Source organism: Aedes albopictus, chromosome 2, assembly GCF_035046485.1.
Source record: "Aedes albopictus strain Foshan chromosome 2, AalbF5, whole genome shotgun sequence".
Lineage (NCBI taxonomy): Eukaryota > Metazoa > Arthropoda > Insecta > Diptera > Culicidae > Aedes > Aedes albopictus.
The window spans coordinates 448,739,050-448,756,448 of NC_085137.1; the positions used below are offsets into that span (position 1 = coordinate 448,739,050).

General features: G+C 38.1%; 1 protein-coding gene across 3 annotated transcripts in view; it reads left to right on the forward strand.

The window, feature by feature from the left end:
* Positions 1–17,399, forward strand: part of LOC109419659 (homeobox protein PKNOX2) — a 278,138-nt gene that overhangs the window by 61,705 nt on the left and 199,034 nt on the right. The gene's annotated exons all lie outside the window — the stretch shown is intronic.

A 17,399-nucleotide genomic window follows, 5' to 3' on the forward strand; every position in this document is an offset into this window, starting at 1 on the left:
ATTCTGCTGGCCGGATGCATGCTTATTATACTTATAATATTTAGGGGTCGTTTAAATATGATGTCCGTCATTTAAGGGGGAGGGAGGTTCGAGAAAGTGTGACACGCCAGTATAAGGAATACAAAAATGCGTGACGGATGGGTGGGTTGGGGGGGGGGGGGAGGTAGGTGGTCTAAAAATCTGGAAAAATTATGGACGTCATATTTGAATCGACCCTTATGTCTTGCAAGAGTTCAGTCCTCCTTTTAAACATACACCCACAGACAAACCGCGGCGATCAAAAGCGATGTTTACTATCAAACATGGAAATTGATTTCCCTTGGGATCGAGACGTCTTCTCTAGTTTCTCAAACAGAGACATCTCGATGATGTCGGCGACAGCGTTTATCTGTCATTTACTTACGCGAGAATCAGCAGAACTGAGAGCAAATTCCCTTCCGTAATCTAACTTGGTTTCGTGCATTATTGTTATGCACTGAATTGTCTACTATGAGTTGTTACTGATTGTTCGACTAATTTGTGAGGAATTCAAATTTCCTTTCGGTTAGTCGTAGGTTACCACATCCATATTTGGATTTACTACAATTTCGAAAAACTTTCGATTAATTAGTTGCATAGGTCGACATAGTTAAAAGTTGAGTCGGCAATCTGTTCCAATGCTTTTGAAACAAAGTTTTTTTTCTTAGCGTTACGTCGTAACTGAGGCGGAACATGCTTTTCAACGCAGTGCTCTATGAGCACTTTCATAGTGATTAACTGAAAACTGTCTTTAACAATTGACAAGTTTTGCATTTGTTTGTCGATGAACCTGACAAGTACTGCTTTTTGCAATTCTTACTAACGGTTGACCGGTATCATAAGAATCAATTCCTAACTCTCTACAGGATTAATCTCTATCCAAATCCATGCGAAGCAGCGACACGTGTTTCTGTCTGCTTCCCATGCCAGCGTGTACATAAAACATTATTCTCGTTCACAATCATGCTCGGCAATATGTTTGCATGGACACAAACAAAACAAAACCATCATTCACAGTTGAAGAAGTTGGATTTGTGCTGAGATGGTGGCTATTTCTGCCGCATCACCCAAGCCGGAGTTGAGGAGGCCACAAGAAACTTTTACCACCAGCCAGCGCAGCATCCCCTATAAATACTACGATAGATAAATTTTGTCACAACTGTTTTATCTCCAAAATGAGATTTTCGGCATCTTCCACTACAACCTTTACCGCCATGTCATACTTCCACCGGGGTCTGACCTCTTATGAACGCTGACGACACATTGCTCGCATGCTAAATGATGTACAAAAATCTTTCTAATGCTTGCCGTCGGGCTTCTTGGTCCTGGTTCGAGTCATGGTGGCATTGCATTGGGTGCGGAACCACCTCATCTCGAATCGGACTCGAAGCAGAGCTTTTGTGCTTTTTCGAAGAGTTGCAGCGTAAGCAACTCGTCACCTTTTTTACTGATGTCAACGGGAGGAGAAAGCTAATTCTTTGGTCGATTCAAGCGAAAAAAATGGAATAAATGTTTTCAAATATATGACAGCATCACACAGAGAATAAATAATGAGAGGTTGCAGCTTATTCAAATCTAGTCAAATAAAAATCATATTGCACCCCAATTAGCGTAGCTAGGATTTTTCATAGCAGGTTTGTGATGACATATATACAGCCAGATACGAGGCATTTCCTGATCTTATGTCTTTCGATATTTTGTCATAGATTCTCAAATATTTGTCCTTGTGTACTGGGATCTTATCTCCTACGAAAAGGTGATCGTACCCGAGCAGGAGGAAATAGCTTAAGAATACCAAACTCAGGTATGCAAAACCCAATACCTACAACCTGAATGAGGTATTAAGAAGCCTTGCATAAGAGGTAAAATACCTAAAATAATAACTGGTTTGTATTCTACGAATACCACATGAATAATGACATCAAGTATTGCAATACCTCAATAATAACCGACGATTTTCCCATATAAATGGTGATATTTCCATAATTGCATAATACCTCACGCAGTCCTCAATACCAAACCAATAAATGGTTGAGGTATTTTTTTGTCGACGACTCAATACCTACCCAATACCAAAACAGGCTATTTCCAATACCGGGACAACCGACCAATACCTAGTTTGGTATGATACCTGACTTTGGTACGCTCCAGTTATGTGTCAGTTATTCATTCCTGCTCGGGTAATCGACCAACAACTTCTTCGAAAACTGCGTCAAAGGTTCCACTAGAAACTCCCTTTAGAACTTTCGTATGAAACGACCTCCCCCACCGCTTGCGCTACAAATTTTCGAAGATTTACCCTTTTATCTATGTGAAGACTTCTTCAAGTATTTTAATACCACGAGCACACTTACATATTACTTTTTATAAAATACTTTCTTAAATATCGGTTCCCAAAAAAAAAAATCCAAATTTGAACGCTGTAATAAATTAATTGAAATGGATACAAAAACGATTTCTACTTATGCTAATTGTCCTGGATTCAAATTCTTACACAAAAAGATAAGTACTTTTTTTGTTAAAACTATTGATATGTTTCTCGATTTGGAAGAAAAAATATGTACTCTAATAAGAAGCCCCCTACAAAACAGTGGCCCCAGGTCTCTACATTATTAAATCCGGCCCTGCTCACAGTAAGTGTAATCATGGATCTGAATAGAAGTCCCTCCAAAGAATCTTCCATAAAATCCTCGGGAGTTTGCTTAAAATTTCAACAGTTTTCTCCGAGTACACATAATTATTTTAAAAGCTTTTTTATAGTTACTTTTACAATGAAAGTTGAGCGGTTCAAGCATTAAAAACTCCGGTAGAATTCCTGAAGAACACCGTGAAGAAATATATGGAAAGTTTATCCATGAAATTCCAACAGGGAAACCGGATGTGTATCTGATAAAATTACTCGACAAATCAATGGTTGAATTCTCATTGGAAATCATGGAGAAATTTCCGAAGAAATCGTTGGATGAGCTTCTGCATTTCACTATTGAATTTACGTGATTTGTGCTAACGTAAAACAGTAACAACAATAACAATACGCGCGACGTGAGACGAGACATAACACGTATAGTTCTTAGTAACGTAAATATAATAAAATTTACCTTTCGTCAACCGATTTCGGGCTCGATGTCGCTGGACATTGTTGATGGGCAACATCGAGCCCGAAACCGATCGACGAAAGGTACATTTTAATATCTTGACGATAGTAAGAACTATAAGTATTATGTCTCGCCTCACGTCACGCGTATTGTGAATGTTAAACTTCTGTACTTTCGAATTTCTGCTACTTTGAGAAAATCCTCCTGAAGTTTGCTAAAAAAAATCCCGAAACAATTTATGATGGAATATCTGGAGGGAAGCCCTTTGGAATACTTGAAGCAATTCCTTCAGGGGAATTATCAACATAATTTCACCAAAGCATCGCATTTGAAATTTCCGACGAAAACCCGAGGAAAATCTGGAGGTATTCTCCAAAGAATCCCTGAATAAATCACTTACGAATTGATTTAGATACGCCGCAAAGGGTCACTGAAAAAGTATTGTTGAAATACATTTGCAAAGTTTGCGATAGAACCACTGTATAAATATCTGAAAAATTTTCCTTACTCTTGAAAAATGCTTTTTGAAAACACTCAAAAAATTCTTCAAGGATCCCTTGTGAAATTCCCTAATGAATCCCTGCAGAAATTGGGATGAAATTCTTAAAAAAAAATCCAATAGATTACCTAGAGGAATTTCACAAGGAATTCGATGTAGTGTTTAAGGAGTTTGTGAAATAATTAGGGGTACTCACTAAACAGTTTAAATTGCTGCGTAAGCCATGATTTTCTGCTTATTTGAAATGTTTCATGATTTTGCGAATGAAATAATCAAAGATTGCCTTGGTGATCACGATGTTTAATCAGTTTAATCAGTTTACGCTGCTAAGTGAATCCCCCTATTATTCAAGGAATTTGGCAAATATTTTTTGAAGAAATTACTCAAAGAAATCGTTGAAAAGATTTCTCAATAAAACCCTGCAGAAATAGTTAATGAAATCACTTGATGAATTCCTGAAGGAATCTGTGAGATAATTCTAAAACAAATCCTTTGAAAAATTCTTAAAGAAATTTTAGCAAAAAAATTCCAAAAATAATGTTAAGATGGGATCTCTGGAGAAATTATCTGAAAGAATTTCACTGTTAAACATGGAAAGTAGAATTGTGACTAAAACAAGAGAAACAATCATCAATCAACAATCATGAAAACTGCACTACAAAAATCACTAATTCCCCACGAATTCTTGACGCATCACTCTCTTGAGCAGATACTGGTAGTTTCATGTCGAAAATAAGATGATTATTCCCCTCAAGAATACCAACACAGTGGTTGAAACGTTGAGAAAAATCAAATAATATCGTTTGATTTCCTCGAGACTTTACGTTTACGTAGCATAATTGTCCCATTCAGTGCAACTCTTCCAATCAATTCACAATTCCATAGTTAAAACATATATTGGGACTAATCGTGGTTTTAACCCTTCCAGGCAGCAATTAGTGAGCTCCCCTTTTTGAACCGGTTGTACAGTTAAAAGAATTATACAAATAATACTGAAATTTTGCAGGTATACTGTATATTTAATCAAGTACCTTCTGTGCTTCTGTGGAAATTTCATGCGAAATGGCAGAGACTGTAAACGTGTGTGTGCTATGTAGTATTGATAAATCGTTCGTCTTTACGTCGCGTTTGAATGTCGTAAAGCCATATCAAGACCAACAATTGAAAAGGCCGCATCAACATTTTGTAAACAAACATGTTTCTGTCGAGGCCTCAATTTCTGAACACCACCACTAACAGAAAGCGCAAATATCAAGCTTCTGATAGTGGTGGGGAGATGCGTGGACGGATCTCAGAAGGCCTCAAGCATTGGCGTAAATAGGGGGTGGCCAGAAGGGGGCCTGCCCCCCTCCAGAATAATCCATTTCGGAAAAAAAATCACGCGATTCAAGCAAAACGTATCTTTTTAGTATAAAAAATCTATATCGACATGGTCTTGGTTCCTCCCTAGAGCTATGACCTACGCTTATGGCCTCAAGTCTACAGAAACGTGTTTGTTTACGCAATGTTGATGTGGCCTTTTTAATTGTTGGTCTGGATATGCAAATCCGTTAATAATTCGTCAAATGTGCTGCAATAGGATCAAATGATCGTTTTCGTTTTATCGTAAGGTATAGCTTCACTTGCATTGTGTCTTTAATTGCATATAACTACCAATCGGTATTCAATATGAATGGAAACACAAACAAGGGAGATTGCTTCAGGATTTTTTCCAAGGATTTCTTCAAGAATTCCTTCATGGATTCCTTCACGGATTCCTCCAGGGATTCGTTTTGGAATTCCTTCAGGGATTCCTTGGGGAGTTTCTCCAGGGATTGCTTCAGGAATTCTTCCAGGGATTCCGTCAGGATTTCCTCCAGGGATTCTCTCAAAAAATCCTTAAGAAATTCCTCCAGGGATAATTCCTTCAGGACTTCCTTCAGGAATTTCTCCAGGTGTTCTTTCAGGATTTCCTCCTGGGATTCTTTCAGGAATTCCTCCAGGGATTACTTCAGATATTCCTTCAAGGATTCCTTCAGGAATTCCTCCGGAGATTCCTTTAGGAATTTCTCCGGAGATTCCTTTAGGAATTCCTCCGGAGATTCCTTTAGGAATTCCTCCGGAAATTTCTTCAGGAAATCCTCCAGAAATTTTTTCAGGATTTTCTCCAGGAATTCTTTCAGGATTTTCTCCAGGAATTACTTCAAGAATTCCTTTACGAACTCCTCCAGGGTTTCGTTTTGGAATTCCTCCAGGGATTCCTTGGGGAATTTCTCCAGAGATTGCTTCAGGAATTCTTCCAGGGATTTCTTCAGGATTGCCTCCAAGGATTTTATCGGGAATTCCTTCAGAAATTCCTCCAGGGATCATTCCTTTAGGAATGCCCGTGTAGCTGCCGGCTTAGAATAGCACTACGGACCACCTGTTCCGGGGGTAAAAGTCCACCAAACAGGTAACCCCAATCCAAGGTGTCAGGCGACCCGTGCTGAGGGATGAATGGTTGAGGGGGTTTAAAAGATGCTCGATCTTTAACGGAGCCCGTAGCGTGGGTAGATCGCCTTTTTTGGGTTGCGTTGCGGTGATAGATCTACCAAACCGAAATCTAGTGTCGTCCTATTTTTCAATTTTGGAATATGTGTTCTTGTAATTCAAGGAGTTATAGCATTTAGTCCTACTACTGGTGCTTTGGTGACTTCCAGTTTTTGAATAAAACTAAGTTTACCAACTTTATTTTGCATATAGTTAAAAACCTCACCATCTGAGGCTAAACTCAATGCAAAGGAAATCAAATTGGGTTAGGGATCCATGTATGTACTAACTCTTCGAAAACTGGAAAGTGATAGTACGCAAGGAACATACTAGAATCCTTATTACTGAACACATGTTCCATTATTGGAATGATATTGCTGCTAATGTTAAAACCCGGGTCCTAAACTTCCTACTGGGGAGAATTTAGCAGTAAAACAAGGGTGATGCTAGGTTTCCGATGCATGGCCAATATCAGTACTCTTGTTTTGTTTTCTAAGAAAACAAAACAAAAACTGTATCAAAATCGATACTTTATTGCCCCTCAATGGCAATTGAGTAATGCGACATGCACTACACTAAGGATACGGGTAATGTCACAATAGATCTAAAAACTGGTCGCAGTGACAAACCCGAACAGGAAAAAAAAAAAAAAAAATTCCTTTAGGAATTTCTCCGGAGATTCCTTCAGGAATTCCTCTAGGGATTCCTTCAGAAAATCCTCCAGAGATTACTTCAAGCATTTCTTCATGGATTCCTTCACGGATTCGTTCAGGGATTTGTTTTGGAATTCCTTCAGGGATTCCTTAGGGAGTTTCTTCAGGATTTCTTCCAGGGATTCCTTCAGGATTTCCTTCAAGGATTTTCTCAGGAATTCCTTCAGAAATTCCTCCAGGGATAATTCCTTCAGGACTTCCTTCAGGAGTTTCTCCAGGTGTTCTTTCAGGATTTCCTCCTGGAATTCTTTCAGGAATTCCTCCAGGGATTACTTCAGGTATTCCTTCAAGGATTCCTTCAGGAATTCCTCCGGAGATTCCTTTAGAAATTTCTCCGGAAATTTCTTCAGGAAATCCTCCAGAAATTTTTTCAGGATTTTCTCCAGGAATTCTTTCAGGATTTTCTCCAGGAATTACTTCAAGAATTCCTTTACGAACTCCTCCAGGGTTTCGTTTTGGAATTCCTCCAGGGATTCCTTGGGGAATTTCTCCAGAGATTGCTTCAGGAATTCTTCCAGGGATTTCTTCAGGATTGCCTCCAAGGATTTTATCGGGAATTCCTTCAGAAATTCCTCCAGGGATCATTCCTTTAGGAATTTCTCCGGAGATTCCTTCAGGAATTCCTCTAGGGATTCCTTCAGAAAATCCTCCAGAGATTACTTCAAGCATTTCTTCATGGATTCCTTCACGGATTCGTTCAGGGATTTGTTTTGGAATTCCTTCAGGGATTCCTTAGGGAGTTTCTTCAGGATTTCTTCCAGGGATTCCTTCAGGATTTCCTCCAAGGATTTTCTCAGGAATTCCTTCAGAAATTCCTCCAGGGATAATTCCTTCAGGACTTCCTTCAGGAGTTTCTCCAGGTGTTCTTTCAGGATTTCCTCCTGGAATTCTTTCAGGAATTCCTCCAGGGATTACTTCAGGTATTCCTTCAAGGATTCCTTCAGGAATTCCTCCGGAGATTCCTTTAGAAATTTCTCCGGAGATTTCTTCAGGAAATCCTCCAGAATTTTTTTTCAGGATTTCCTCCAGGAATTCTTTCAGGAATTCCTCCAGAGATTACTTCAAGAATTCCTTCATGGATTCCTTCACGAATTCCTCCAGGGGTTCATTTTGGAATTCTTCCAGGGATTCCTTAGGGCATTTCTCCAGAGATTGCTTCAGGAATTCTTCCCATGATTCCTTCAGGATTTCCTCCAAGGACTTAATCGGAAATTCTCTCAGAAATTCCTCCAGGGATCATTCCTTTAGGAATTTCTCCGGAGATTCCTTGTGTAGAATTAGCTCCAGTTAAAATACACAGAAATAAAAACCAAAAAAAAACCTTCAGGAATTCCTCCCGGATTTTTTCCAGCATTTCCTCTAGGGATTCCTTCAGGAATTCCTCCAGAGATTATTTCAAGAATTCCTTCAGGGTTTCCTTCGCGGATTCCTCCTGGGGCTCGTTTTGGAATTCCTCCAGGGATTCCCTAGGAAATTTCTTCAGGGATTGCTTCAGGATTTCCTCCAGGGATTTTTTCAGGAATTCCTTCAGAAATTCCTCCAAGGATAATTCCTTCAGGACTTCCTTCAGGAGTTTCTCCAGGTGTTCTTCCAGGATTTCCTCCAGGGATTTTTAAGGAATTCCTCCAGGGTTCCTTCAGGAATTCCTCCAGAGATACTTCCTGGAACGCCGGATATTATTTCAAGAATTATTCAAGGGTTTCTTCAACAGTTCCTACAGGGATTCCATGAGGACTTTCATCTAGTATTTTTTTCAGAAATTCTTCTCTAGAATTCTCTCAGGTATTCGTCCTTGAAATTTTTTAAAAAATCCTACTGGGATTTCTTAAGGAATTCCTCCTGTAATTTTTCAGGAATTCCTCCCGGTATTCCTTCATAACTTCGTCATTGAAGCTTTTAAGGAATTCCTCCTGCGAATCTTCGCAGAATTTCTCCTGAGGATCCTTTCTAGGATTTTTTTCAGAAATTTCAAAATTTTCAGGTGTTGACCCCTCCACAGTCTACCGGACCCGGTTCCGGAACATTTGGATAGTGTGTCTATTTATCTGTTGGTCTTGCGCTTGATGCTGTTGTGAAGTCAGATAAAAAATTATCGAATTAGAGCCGTTGCTGTTCAAATCTAAATACGTTTTCTTCCGGTTTCTCCAGGAATCGGCTCCAGATATGCCTATGTCCAAGTATTGATAAACCTGCAAGAATGACTCAGATTGATACTCTATAAACCCATATCTTTCGTTTGAGGCCAAAAGAATGAAAATCGATATTTTAGAGCATTTTCAGAACAATTTGAGCCCTTATGCACCATCTGTCACGGTGCGATCCTAGAAGTCGCTGCACGTCAATTTAAGCTCGATTTTTTTTCTTAGGAAAAGTCAGGAAATTTCAGAGCTATCCATATACGAAGTTATTCAGGATTTCTCCAAAGGATTCATTAACTTGTGCAAGATTTGTATCAGGAATATCTCAACAAACCCTGTTAAACTAGATTAGATAGATAGGTACTAAATCATTTTTCATAAAATCTCGTCGATATTTTTCTGTCACAAAGTGAGGTAAATTTCTTTGAGAATCCAACATTTTCTGCAATCCTTTGGGCCTGATTTTTTAAGCTTTATATCGTATATAGGATAATGATTTTCATTTTCATCCTACGAAAACCGAAGGATTGAAACAGGGTCATTCCGCGCCAAGTGACCGACCGCTTGCAATCGACCATCACGGATTTGAACCAAATTTGTCTGAAACATTTGTTTTTAGATGGAAAAAGAAAAAAAATCCAAATTTTGGTGCCGATCGGATCATCCCTCGGCCCGTGGCAGCACCCCTCGTTTTGGCAGATATGAAAATTATCCTCTTTCTTTTATTTTTATCATTGAAACGATTGCACATACACATTTTTGACCTTCGGCTTTTTTGAAGGAAATCGTTCAGGGAATCCAAAAAAAAATATGTTTTTGATAAAGTGTTGCCAGATATATTTTCCAATTTTAAAACTAAAAATCGTTTTTTTCTTTAAATACGTATATTTTGATTTCAAAAATGTTGATTCCATCGTGTTTATCAGACGTTTTCGATCGAAAAAGCTTAACTCCCCAAGGTAATTTGCGTCGCTCCTGAGATATAGCGTTCTAAAGAAAAAAATATTCATTTTTTTTTCATATAAAGTATCATATAAAATCAGGTGCAGTTTATAAATTTCGTCAAAAAACATTGTTCGATGCCATATAAAGACGTTTTGTGCTGATTTGAACAATATCGAGTATAAAAAGGATTAAAAAATGTGATTTTATCAAGAATGTTTTTAAGGTACTTACGACATCAATTTCAATGAAAATGCAGAAGTTATTTGAGATTTTTCTGTTGAGGATACGTTCCAAATGAACGTTCAAGAAGAATGCCGATATTTTGCAACGCCAGAAATCTCACAAAATAAAAAACGCGATGTCCCGATACTCCTCCGTAGACTGCTTGTCTACGCATTTCACATCGTTTGTACATTTACTACATGCACTGAAGAATCAGACCTAATCAGAGCGTACACAAAACTGGAAAGCACCCATTACCTGGCAGAGATTAGAAGGCGGTAGCGGAAAGATAAGCCCATCGATCGGCAGAATTCCCTGAAATACAATACTCGCATGGGAGCAGCGGCAACAGTAGGAGGACCAGCTGAAAAAAGAGCACAACCCCCCTCCGAACGGACCCAGCTGCGATAAGCGGTCGTTCCTTGGAAAGCAAACAATCTATGTCTACCTACTGCTACTTAGGACGATGCGATGATGACGGTGCGATGCGAGGGCCATCATTCTCTGCTCTGTAAAGTAAAGGAAGGAGGATTTTTCTTCTTTTCCACGCAAGGAAGAGTGCGGAAAAGTGTGTCTGCCTTTTTGATGTTTTTCTGCTCAACAGAGACGACGACGACCACGACGACGGGTGACTTTCGAACTTTCGTCAATCCACCACCTGAGCCTCCTTTTGGGTAGGGCATTTATTGAACCCATGGAATACGTAACCTTATTCGACCCCGCATATTGAACATCCACATGAAATTTAGCAAATTGCAATAGTGTATTGAAACTGAGTACATTGGGCGAGCGAATGCATCTTCAATTTCTTCCTATTCTTCCAAATTCACGGGTATTTAAAAAAAAGTTGATTACCAGTGGTCATACGAGGACGTTGATCAGAAGCATCCGTTCGTTACTTGTGAGGATGCAACTGATTTGAACACGTTTTAGTTGCAGATAAAAAAAAACTCCAATCTAAAGCTCATCTTCAATACTTTGCTCATGAGTTATAATATAACAATTTCTAAAATACTCATCAGCTTTCCGATTGTCGCAAAAATCTAAAACCGCCACAAACTTACAAGGTTCGCTGCCGGTCGTCTAAGGACGATGATAATGGTGTAGCGTGTGCTTTACGCCGGCCTATATTTATAGGATGATGGAAACCGGAAAATGACGGTGCGTGAAATTCGTCATCGTTCGTGTACGGCCGATTGGTTCGCTGCGTGCCATAGAATGTGTAACGTCCCCCACCCCAGCCAGGGGAAAATCCCGACGCAAATATCTAACTACGGAAAAAAGGCTGCCCGCTTGGGACGTGCGGGGGGCGCGATGCGACGTGGCTTTAATGTGAGTTCCGATAACCAACCCTAATCGTGTACACATTGTTGGCAGTGGAATTTGGCAATGACGTTTCGTAACGTTTTTTATCGATTCGATGATGAGTGCGCGAGTGCGGCTCTGCTCGACATGCACTGCGTTTCGAATCGGTTGGTTTGGTTGTGTACCCGACCCGCTACTAATCTTAAATCAAACGGGGTTTATCTATCACTTTCCAATTGTTCATTCAGTTCAATCTGACTCACTAGTGGCGGTGGGGTGCGCATCAATGGCGAATTTGGAATCGTCATCGATTTACATTTATCGCTTTGTGGAAACAGTTCATGGGCGTGCTTAGATTAATATTCTTAATGCGTTTGAGAGCTTCCAAGAACTTTAATTAAATTAGATTTTTTCCAAAGTTTTGTTTAAAAGGTTTTATTTAAAATTCAGCCATTCTATGGAAAAACGATATAGCGCCACTCCGATTGTCGTGAAACTTGGTGAGTTTGTAGTTCATCGGAAAAAATAGACCCGTATTTTTTTTTATTTATTTCGGCATTAGAGTGACCAATTTTCAGGAAAGGTGGTCCTAAGTATCATTTTTTTTAAAACCAATGAAAAACAAAATAAAACATAATTTTATACTAGTTGACCGGTTTTAAACTTCTTTTTTTGTTTGAAAGCTATTGAGAACAACAATCACAATACGCGCGACGTGAGACGAGACATAACACTTATAGTTCTTACTAACGTCAAGATATGAAAATTTATCTTTCGTCGACCGGTTTCGGGCTCGATGTCGCTGTTCGACGAAAGGTAAATTTTAATATCTTGACGATAGTAAGAACTATGAGTGTTATGTCTCGTCTCACGTCGCGCGTATTGCGAATGTTGAACTTCTGCACTTTCAAATTTCTGCTACTTTGAGAAAATCCTCCTGAAGTTTGCTCAAAAAATCCCGAAACAACTCATAATGGAATATCTGGAGGAAAGCCCTTTGGAATACTTGAATCAATTCCTTCAGTGGCATTATCAGGTTAATTCCACCAAAGCATCGCTTTTGAAATTTCCGATGATATTGTGGAATGTTTAAAAAAATCGTAAAGGAAAATCTGGAGGTATTCTACAAAGAATCCCTGAATAAATTACTAACGAATTGCTTCAGATATGCTGCAAAAAGTCGCTGAAAAGGTATTGGTGAAAAACCTTTGCAAAGTTTGCGATAGAACCACTGTATAAATACCTGAAGAATTTTCCTTTCCTCTTTCAAAACACTTAAAAAATTCTTCAAGGATCCCTTGTGAAATCCCCTTATAAATCCCTGCAGAAATTTGGATGAAGTTCTTGAAAAAAAAATCCAAGGGAACACCTGGAGGTATTTGTTGGATGTAGTGTTTAAGGTGTTTGTGAAAAAATGTTCAAGGAATTTGGCAAATAATTTTTGATGAAATTACCCAAAGAAATCGTTGAAAAGATTTCTCAATAAAGCCCTGAAGAAATAGCTAATGAAATCACTTGATGAATTCCTGAAGGAATCTCTGAGATAATTCTTCAACAAATCCTTTGAGTAATTCTTCAAGAAATTTTAGCTAAAATTTCCATAAATAATATCAAGATATGGAGAAATTCTCTGAAAGAATTTCACTGTTAAACATAGAAAGTAAAATTGTGACTAAAATAAGGAGAAGAATTAGTACCAACAACCATGGAAAAACGATATAGTGCCACTCCGATTGTCGTGAAACTTGGTGAGTTTGTAGTTCATCGGAAAAAATAGATCGTATCTTTTTAATAATTCGTCATTAGAGTGACCAATTTTCAGGTAAGGTGGACCTAAGTATCAATATTTTTTAAAACCAATGAAAAATTTAAAAAAGAAACATAATTTTATGCTAGTTGACCGATTTTAAACTTCTTTTTTTGTTTGAAAGCTATTAAGATGAAATTTTCAGCAAAAGTACATTGAAGGGGCCACCCAGTCAACACACGATCGCATTTAATGTTGCATAAAATGCAAAAGAGGAGGCGATATAGGAACACTTTACAAGATCCATAGGTAATGCGCTGATGGTGGGTACACTTTTATCATCATCATCATCATCATCACTCTAATTGGATACAATTTTATTGTTTGTATGTTTTGCCAAACAGAAATTAACCATATATTCGTCGTCTTTCAATTAATTTTAATTCTTCTTATCAATTAAAAAAATACTTGCTGCATAGATGTGAAATCACAAATATTTGTTAAAACTTATTTTAGGGTGTCTCTGGAAAACCGGGAATCGTATGAATGTAAAGTATCGAACTTTACTATTTCCAGATCTACTCAGAAGTACCTCATCACGCTATGTCAAAAGGGAAGTATTATGAAAATCAAATGTACCCCAAATGTTATTCCATAGGATCGTAGGTTTGGACATCTAGTTTCAGAATCTATGCGGTTTGAAATATTTCATCTTGGGTTTTTCGATTTTTTAATTTTTTTTCCTATTTTTCCATACAAATGGCGAAAAAAGTCATTTTAAGGTTAATTTCATCCCATATAAAAATGTATGGGAAACAAACCCAAGATGGATTGTTTTAATCTAGAGGTCCAAAAATACGGTTCTAGCGAATCAACTTCGAGGTACATTCACTTTTCATAATGCTTTCCTTGGGACAAAGTGCGCCTCAGTAGTAATGACCAGAAACGCTTATGAAAATCTATGCAATATAAATATTGGTTAAGATGAGCAGAAAAAAAAATTATAAATACTAGTCTATTTTCTATGAAATATGGAATTTGTGAATAAAACCCAATTTTTCTCAAAAAAATCACATGTTACAGAAATTCTTAGGTCAGAATCTGAATCAGTGGATCAAAATCTATTGAAAATGAATATTGGTTATAATGAGCAGGTGCAAAATTAAAAATTATAAAGGCAATAGTTTTTTTTTTCGTATTAACGAGATTTTTAGCCCTAGGCTAGTTCATCTCGGGACCCACGCTTTACTTCCCTTCTGAAGGAAGAACTCACATTTTGCGAGTTTGTCGAGTGTGGGATTCGATCCCAGGTCCTCAGCGTGATAGTCAAGTGTTCTAACCATCACACCAGGTCCGCTCCACAAGTCAATAGTTTATTTTAAATGAAAATATGAAATTTGGGAATAAAACCCTATTATTCTCAAAAATTTTACGTGTTACAGAAATTCTTAGATCAGATGCTCAGTGGACCAAAATCTATTGAATGTGAATATTGGTTATAATAACCAGAGAAAAAATTTAAAATTATAAAGACAATATTATATTTTCTCTGAAAATATGAAATTTGGTAATAAAACCCTATTTTTCTTAAAAACTGTACGTGTTACAGGAATTCTGAAGTCAGATTCGGATTCAGCGGGCCAAATTCCATTAGAAATGGAACAAATGGTCAATGTTTGTGAAAAAAGTTTCAATTTTGTCGACTAGTGTTATTCGCCTTGCGTGCTAATAATGTGCTGTCATAGGGTTGAGGTGCTCTCTATATTCCCCAGGTTATAACCCTATAAGCCCAGAAAGGTGAAATGGTTACTTCGGTAGAGTCCACAGAGTATTTACAGAATTTCTACCAGAGGTTGTCTCGGTATTTCTCATAGAGTTCCTCGGAGCATTTCTCCTGCGTTTTGTCCAAAGGTATATGCGTTTGATTCCTAGCAGGATTTATTTCTCTAAGGACATCTCGCAGATGTTATCGCAGAATTCTCCTGGATTTTCTCCCGAGATTCCTCTTGAACATTTTCCGCAATTCCCAAAAGTTTTTTCTTGAGACTTCCAAAGGAGATCTTTCCCAGATTTTTCCCAGATTTTTCTTTCCCAGGATTTTCTTCGTAAATTATAGATGTGGCAAATGTGGGGAAAATCATAAATACCGTAAGACAATTACAGAAAAAATATGGAAAAGTCCATATTTCAAGCTGAAATCCTAACGAATAAAGTGACCCAAAACTGTATCCAAGAGTGAAATAAAGTAATCATTAAAGCTCCAGAAGTTTCCATCATCCAAGAAGAAAATCTCCTAGTAGCGGTTAGTTGAACTTTGTGGACAGTACAATAGTGCTTTAGCCGATAACACCACCTCCGCACGGTATAAGGCTACCCAACAGCCAGTGTCCGATTTTCACTCCGAAGCAATTTCTCCGGAAATCACGAACCTGCCCCAACATATTTAAACATAAAAATCGTGAAAGTTGTGCAAGAATTTCTGTAAAAACAGACTACAAATTCATTCGAGATTTCTTCAACAGATTTTAAAGAAATTTCACAGATAGTTCTATTGAAAATTTCAAACCTCATTTACTCGAACGTGGTTTTTGTACACCCTTTCGCTTCTAATCCCCTCAAGTGTTCTTGATTCAAATTCTGCCACAACTTTTTGTAAAAAAAAATAAATATTTTTTGTTATTACGTTGTCAAATACCCGACTTTTCACTCCCGAATAGAATAACAAAATGGCCTACTTTACTTCACCGAAACAAGAGTGCCGAAAAGTACTACTTTTCGGCACTTTTAAGAGTGCTGAAAAGTTGCACTTTTTGACACTTTTGCCAACACGATTTCTTTTTTGCAATGACTGCGACTCCTGTACATCCAGCTGCTGCTCCTACATCCTCTGAATAACTTGAATCCAAGTCAGGACTATTTTAAATCCTGATTCGATTGCAGGTCTGATTGGTTCAGATGCAGAAACAGCAGCTGAAACTGCTTTTTTTGCAATTTCTCATCGTAATAGGCTGTTTTACCTTACGCAAATCTGCCAGGAAAAGACCTACTTTCCCACATCAAATTAGCAGTGCTGTAATGGTTCATTACAGTACTGATTTGCGTTGCGTAATGAACCATTCCAGCACTGTTTTCAGTTTTGATCAACTTCTTCATGCATTCTGGACGCAGTTTTGAAAAATTGTGACAACTGCACAGTTTAACCTGATATGATCAGATTTTCTTAAACATGGCTATGAAAATCAGTGTGCAGTTTGATGAATATGTTTTGTTGAAAACTATCTTCAAGTGGTAATTTATGAAATTGCAAAAAACGTTGTACGCAACTCAGTGCAAAACTCGATTTTTACAGCACTCATCGTAATTATCCAACTCGGCAAGCCTCGTTGGATATATGTACAACTCGTGCTGTAAAAATCGTCATTCTGCAGCTTGTTGCGTAAACTACTATTGTTGCTGTCCACTGCGGCTGTTTGACGTCAGGAGCACGGCATAAATATCACAAGGCAGGCTAGTAACCTATGTAAACATAAATTTTGGATGTAAACATGTGACGTCATCCTAATCGTTCTTCACATGATCAAACTGATGTGGAGTACTAGATCGCCTCTGAACGATTTGAATTGCGTCTTTAAAAAACTGTCAGTTTTCCGGAAGATATCACCTTCTAAATGTTGTACACCGTGGTCGAAAGCTCGAACATTTGTGACACCTGCTAAATACACCCAGCATGACTACACCATAGCCTACCTGACCAAAAAAAAACTACGCTGATAGCATGAAAGCAAGCATGTGGTCTCTACTGAAACATGCTTGTATACTTAGAGTAGATTGTACTGAAAGGGTAGTCTTCGTATGTAATTACAAAAAGTGTTGTATGCAACTCGTTGCAAAACTTGATTTTTCAGATCGCATCGTATTTATCCAACTCGGCAAGCCTCTTTGGGTAAATGTACGACTCGTGCTGAAAAAATCATCAGTTTGCCACTTATTGAATAAATAACTATTTCTCGAGTTGTTTTCCTATTTCAAAACCATTTAAATGAGAAAAGTATTCTTCTTCTTCTTCTTTGTGGATCTACGTCTGCACTGGGACGTGGCCTGCCTCGCTTCAACTTAGTGTTCTTCGAGCACTTCCACAGTTATCAATTGAAGGGCCCAGCCAACACGAAATCGCATATGATGTAGAATATTATGCTAAAATGGAGGCCA